General features: G+C 32.0%; 1 long non-coding RNA gene across 1 annotated transcript; it reads left to right on the forward strand.

Annotated features, from left to right (window-relative positions):
• Positions 1 to 395: 395 nt before the first annotated feature.
• LOC143257272 (uncharacterized) lies at positions 396 to 6,144 on the forward strand. The gene is made up of 4 exons (XR_013031758.1): positions 396 to 624; positions 4,871 to 5,054; positions 5,363 to 5,442; positions 5,728 to 6,144. It is a non-coding gene; the product is annotated as an uncharacterized LOC143257272 (long non-coding RNA).
• Positions 6,145 to 7,328: the final 1,184 nt, after the last annotated feature.

Here is a 7,328-nt window from a genome sequence, read left to right on the forward strand (position 1 = left end):
ATTTTCTCATTTGTGATTGTAAACCTTTGAACACTGATATTTTGTTACTGTCCGAATCTTTTTCTTTCCATTTGGAAAGTATTTATATTAATTAAACAATATTGTATCACTATGTTTTGTATCAGACACAAAATAGATATTTCTTCTAGTATTTCATCTTTATACATTTGAAGATAGACTTATCGCTTTCTGCTTTTAAAAATTCCTATTTATTTACCCTTAATGTCACTAGTTATCCATACATTCTATATCTCTGTCCACTTATGGTTGGGTAATCTTTGTTCATTTTACTTTCTAGGTCTTACAAGATTAATCTGTATAACAAATCACAATGATAAACTCTATCTAATGTATTTAGTAATTCAACTCCTTTATGTTTTTCTTGTAGAGAGGGTCTAAGATCAAGTGGTTCCTGTTTATCACTGGCTCTTGGTGTTTATCACTACCAATTAGTATCTCTTCCTTGGTGTTATACTGATTGATTGACATGCAGACAACAGTCCTTCATACATTTTTGGTGAAGTATTTCAACAGATGAAAAGTAGTTGTGTATCATCTTTGTGTGTGAATTCAAATAATGGAGATCATACTGATATTATGTTTGTTTAGGAAATCTAGTTCAATGTGAGCAGGTTTTTTGTGCGTGTTACAGTATGTGCTTTTCACAATTTTCTGTCTTAACGTAATTAGCCCTGATGCCTTATATATATATGAAATATTTTTAGTATTCTCTTCATGTTGTATAAATATCTTGGTTCACTTGCAGGTATCTGTTGTATGTAAAGGTTAAACTTTTATAGATCTTTATTTTACATTTTTCTTTATGTATTTTTTTCTTGAACAAAATACACCTGTGTATTTTATTTAACTATAGCAATGCAATGTCGGTTGTATTTGTATAAATGGGGTATTTTTTAACAAAGACAGACACGACCTTTTCAAACAGAGATGTTATTATAGTCAATTTATGCTATTAAACTATTTGTGCTTCGACCACAAAATGTGAAAATCACTTCAGCGTTCATTACTACTACAAAGATTCCTGCTAATTGCTACAAAGCGATGTCATTTATTATTAGCTTAAACAGTAATGCGTTACGTTGGTAAAGAGAAGGTGTTTGTGTGTTTTCTTATCGCAAAGCCACATCGGGCTATCTGCTGAGTCCATCGAGGTGAATCGAACCTCTGATTTTAAAGTTATAAATCCGTAGACTTATCGCTGTACTAGCTGTGGACGTTTACATCTAGGATTTGGTTATAAATAATCTGGATTAACCGAGAGTTTTTAATTATAAATTATGGTTTAAATATTGAAATTCCCTCTGATATTGGACATTTTATGGTTGTGGAAATATGAAAATAGGATGAAAGACGGATATCCTGTCTTTGATTTATAATCTCTTCATCTGTTACATTGGCAGAATTTCAGTTTAAAACCATTCAAATTTACTTAACCTGAAGAATGGTCGCCATGGCCTGGTGGTTAAGGCATACGACTCGTAATCCGTTGGGGCGTTATAATGTGACTGTTAATCCAACTTTTCGTTGTTAAAAGAGTTTCTCAAGAGTTGACGGTGGGTAGTGATGACTAGCTCTCTTTCTATAGTCTTATAATGCTAAGTTAGAGACGGCTAGCGCCGATAGCTCTCTTGTATCTTTACACGAACTTCCAAAAAAAAACAAACGATCGGTCCCTCTATAAAAGGGCACGGCATGGCCGAGCGTGTTAAGGAGTGCGACTCGTAATCTGAGGGCCGCGGGTTCGCATCCCTGTCGCGCCAAACATGCTCGCCCTTTCAGCCGTGGGGGCGTTATAATGTGACGGTCAATTTCACTATTCGTTGGTAAAAGAGTAGCCCAAGAGTTGACGGTGGGTGGTGATGACTAGCTGCCTTCCCTCTAGTCTTACACTGCTAAATTAGGGACGGCTAACACAGATAGCCCTCGAGTAGCTTTGTGCAAATTTCAAAAAAAAAAAACTCTAACAAAGCTTTTGTAACTCTTCTTATGACCTTGAGAGCATAAACAGGAACATTTTTGACATGTCTCTCTTCTTAGGAAATTTCCATTATACAATCATTGTTTATATTTTTTTAATATAAGTCACATTTCTCCTGAATTCTAATAATTGTTCAATACTTGAAACATTTGAAAAGCCGCAAAATGCTTCAATAAACATTATATAGATTCTTTAATAAATCAGGTAAATCATACAGTGATTTTTAATAAACACAAGACACAACGAACACTTCCAATTAATGTTTAATGTCTAAATAAAGATTTAAATTATTAATTAAATATACGACCTACCACTATTGGTTTATTCGGTCGTAATTGTATCTATCATATCTGTGGTGTCAACGTAGTATTTCCACTTTAAAAACAGATCTTATCTAACACCAACAGTCTAGACGCTAAGTAAATATGTAAATCAGTATATGTATGTATGTATTGTTAAGGTACGTTCATATGAAGCTGAAAATGCCGACTATATTTAAAGTTCTGGGAAGTAAAGTACATCCGATAGACAATAGTATTATTTGTTTTTGTTGGTATATTAATGTACATATGCAATATCTGAGTAACAACTTATTCTGCAAACGTAATACATATGTATTATGTTTCTAAATGTTCTTGTTATTAAAACGATTTTTATTCAATCTCAGTAAGTTAAATTCATTTTCTGTAGACTTCTGATAGTTTTGTTGTAATATATGTTATGTAACCCTCATCGTGACTCTTACCCTCTATATTACAGGTTTAGATCCCTTGCCAGCCCTACGATTTTTAATGACCATTGATACTTTACAAAATAACGAGCAAACTAACCCTAAACAAAGAGAATACAAATTACAATTACATTTTGAGTACACGAACACATGAATATCGATTAATAATAATTATTGATAGACATCTATTGTAAAATGTTAAGTTGGATAACTCAATATTAAATATATACATTGGGAGATCAAGTAATATTCCTAGAAGTAGTCTCATAACAAATCGACCTTTCCTCTGACAGACAGTTACTGTTGCCATATGACTTACCTGCCAATATACAAGTTCATCTAAAACATTTAGATACACAACGATCACGTTAGAAAATCATAATTACTGTTATTTCTTAACACACCGTTATTATCATAGTGGATAATCCCATCATGACTATCGTAGGTTGTTAAATCTTCAGCATCTATATACAGGTACAAACTGTGACTTGTGGATCGCTTGTTCATTCGTCTGTTTTCAATAATTCCGCGCAAAGCAATACGAGAGCCATCTGTGCTGACTGTCCCTAATTTACAGTGCAAGACTAGAGGGAAAGCAGCTATTCATCGCCACACTACCAACTTCTGGTCTTCCCTTTTTACCAACGAATTGTCAGATTGACCATCACATCGTAACGCCAACTGGACGATCATGTTTAGTAAGGCGGAGGCTCGAACCTGCATCTATCCGATTACGACGCGAACGCATTAACCACTTGGTCATGCCTGAACTGTTGGTTCGCTTTCAAGATCTCTCACTAATGTATTGTTATTTAAGAGTATGTGATTTAATTTTCTTTTTAAATAGTCACATGAACATCACCTATCTATACATAAGAACGTGTATTTTTAAATATAATTATTTAAAGGTTCGTTATCAATAATTTTCAAAGGATATTTAACGTAATTAAATATTTTAGTTAGGTTAAATAATCTAGCATAATAATACTCAGTTTGTATCTGAATTGAAAATATGCATGCACGTACGCAAAGGGTAGATGTAAGTTTAATTGTAATAGATATTTGATGAAACAACGTGTTTAAAGCTTATCAAAGTTTTTTTAAAAGTCTATCTTTAATTTTAAAATAACATAATCAATTTATTTATCTCTTGTACCACGTACGATAATGTTTAGCCCCACTTAAACTATCACAAAACACGTACACAGATTGATAAAGGCGTAATTAATGTCAGGCCTAAAACAAATTGACTAAATATTTCGGTGTGTGCGATTAGAATTATTTTGTATTATTCCAGAAGTGCCGTGTTTAAAGAAGTACTACTGCAATAAATATATTAAATTGTGAGTAAGATATAGTATTTTTAAGTAATAATATGTGAAGATTGATTACTAAAATAAATAACAAATATCTGATGCATTTTCATAGAATCATAGCCAGCTTCCTGTTCAAGTTGTTTATTTATTAAAATAAAATTGCATATTATTATTATAACCCAGCTTTGCTGATAGATGTATTTCACAAGAAAGCCTACTATATACAACAACTACTGACTGTGTAGGAGTGTTTGAAAATGTTTTAATTAATTTTTGCAGGTTGATCTATGTACTGTTATTCTACATAAGGGAACAAATCACGTGATTACAAAAGGCTAACTTTATTGGTAGACCATAAAACAGTCATATGTTACCACAGACTGTGTAAAGTTATTGAACGTTTTTCAATTAATTCTTGCATGTCGATCTCATAGGGCAGAATCATGACCATGTTCACTTAAGGTGAAGGTACATCATATCCTGGTGGTGTAACTTACAAACTATCGACACCTGATTAGTTTACACTGGTGAAAAAGAAATATTAATTTACAGATTTAGGTGAAATCACAAAACCATATTAATATTTAATATCAAAACAGTTAAATAATTAAATAATTAAAGGAAGTTCCGTGTTACGTGAAACTTAAAAATTATTTATTATTGAATACTAATGGATCCATCCGCCAGTTTTTCGTGTTATTTCGATCATCAGATAACCACCTACAGTATCTCATGGTGCCAGGTTAATCTGGGAAAAATTGTAATTATAACTATTGTACACTTTACATTGCATTATTAAAAAAGTTTTAAATCATCTTTTATCAGTCACGTGGTTTCTGAATGTTGAAGATAGAACGTAAAGTTACAAAAAAAGACTAACATTGCAAAATGAACCTAACCAACCAATCAGTAACTAGAAGCTTGCTTGATTAACGAATCAGCAACCAGCAGTTTGTCTGACCGTAAGGGTAAAGAGATGTACAAACAGTCTGAAGTCCACTAATTCCTGGTAAGTTTATTATTCTGCATGAAATAATGTGATATGTAAATGTGTTTCAAATACAATTTCGCTGAACTGAACAAAACTTATATTTCTAATAAAAATATTTTATTTGTGTGAGAATTTGTTTATTGTGTTTTTGTACCTCCCTATTGGTATTACATTTGTGTTATTGTTTGAAGGTTATTCATATTTGACGCAATATAATTAAAGTTGTTTTTGTTGTTGTTTTGTTTTTCTCAAACTGACATTTTTAAAACCGAGCCATAGGTTTTTGGGGCTTGAGAATAAAATAGTATGTTGCTGTTTGTTTCTAGATTACTTGTATAAACATATAGGATGTCAACCTCTATATCTACGGATAAGAAAGTTGACCAGAAAGTGGCGATAATCACAGGTATGTAAAATTATATAATAAACTCATGTATGTTCTCTTACCCTTTCAGTTCCAACTATACATCTGATAACTATTTCTATATCCATTACCAATCAATCAATAATATTTTATAATCAATTTATCAATGTAATATATTTTTTTTCACCTTGCTATATTTGTAAAATTCTGTAAAAAACTATTTTTCTTCTTGTATAACAAACAGTCTCGTTTGGATAATAGAAAACAATATTTAAACGTTTATTTAGATAGAATAGTTCGATTATTTTCTGGTTTTTATGATTTTAGTCACTGGTTGCAAGATCTCTGTAAGGGTGTGATAATGGCGCGAAACCGTGTGACTAAACTGAATGTTGGTATAATATACCGAAAATAAAGATGGTATCACACAGCCTAGATCCAGCAAGTATATCGATTCTGAATTAAGTTATTTTCTGTTATATCAAAAACGTTTTTGATAAAAAATAAACCTGTTTATTCAACATTCGTAATAAGAAATCAACAAATATTTTCCATTTCTCATGTGCATATACTTCACATAGACTAGGTAAAATATCAGGTTATACTTTTGTTGCTATGCGACATAACATAATAGCTATTTTTGGAACATAGTCTTACCAATTCTGAAACAAGTTAAGAAAAAAAAAACTACCTTCACTCAAGATAAATTAAAAGAATACCTTTTTATTTAAACCAACGTTTCGCCTTTCGACAAACTTATTGACTTTTATATATGTTGAAAATTGTTAATCTAAAAGATGTTTACAAATTATTATTCAATGAATATGTCATGAATTTATTTCATGAATGATTTAAATTTTGTTTGACTCACAGATGGTTTGTTTGTTTGTTTTGGAATTTCGCACAAAGCTAGTCGAGGGCTATCTGTGCTGGCCGTCCCTAATTTAGTAGTGTAAGACTAGAGGGAAGGCAGCTAGTCATCACCACCCACCGCCAACTCTTAGGCTACTCTTTTACCAACGAATAGTGTTATTGATCGTCACTTTATAACGCCCCCACGGCTGAAAGGGCGAGCATGTTTGGTGCGATCGGGATGCAAACCCGCGACCCTCAGATTACGACTCGCACGCCTTAACACGCTTGGCCATGTTGGGCCGACTCACAGATGGTCAAGCTTTATTTCACAAAATGTGTTTATGTCAGTAAGTTTTGAAATGTAAGGTTAAGGTAAGCTGTGAGGTTGGGGTGGTTTTACTTACCTCGTCGTTTGTCACGGGCTGTACACTAGTAATAAAATAAATTAAAATAAACAACATTCATATTAATATTAATGAACTAAGTGTTCATTCTTCACATGTTTGTTTGAAAGCTATAAACACTTTCTTTTTCTACAAATTAAGATAATTAAGTGGATATCTAAACATTTAGGTGCTAGTTCAGGGATAGGTGGAGCAACTGCCGTGTTGTTCTCACGTCTGGGAGCGAGGCTAGCTTTGACTGGAAGGAACCAAGAAAATTTGACAAAATCTGCTGAAGAATGTGAAGCAGTTTCACTTTATAATATAAAAGTTTGACGAAACGTAATATAACATAGAAGTATTTAATACCTATTATAAAGGTTTAACGAACACTAGATACCATAGAAGTATTTAATACATAATCTATATGTTTGACCAATCATTAAATCATTAAAAACATAGAAGTTTTTAATACATTAGAAATGGTTTGAAAAAAAATCTGAAAAATACGACCTTCACCTTCAGATATACATATATATAATTATTTTAACCAATGTTTAATATTCAAACAGTTGTGTATTTTATATTTGATGAAGCCGAAAAAGCAAAACATTCGTTAATACATCTATTTATATATATATATATATATATGCAGCTCATAGGTCGTTTTTTTTTAACATTTTTATCAAA

The sequence above is a fragment of the Tachypleus tridentatus genome, chromosome 7 (assembly GCF_004210375.1).
Source record: "Tachypleus tridentatus isolate NWPU-2018 chromosome 7, ASM421037v1, whole genome shotgun sequence".
NCBI lineage: Eukaryota > Metazoa > Arthropoda > Merostomata > Xiphosura > Limulidae > Tachypleus > Tachypleus tridentatus.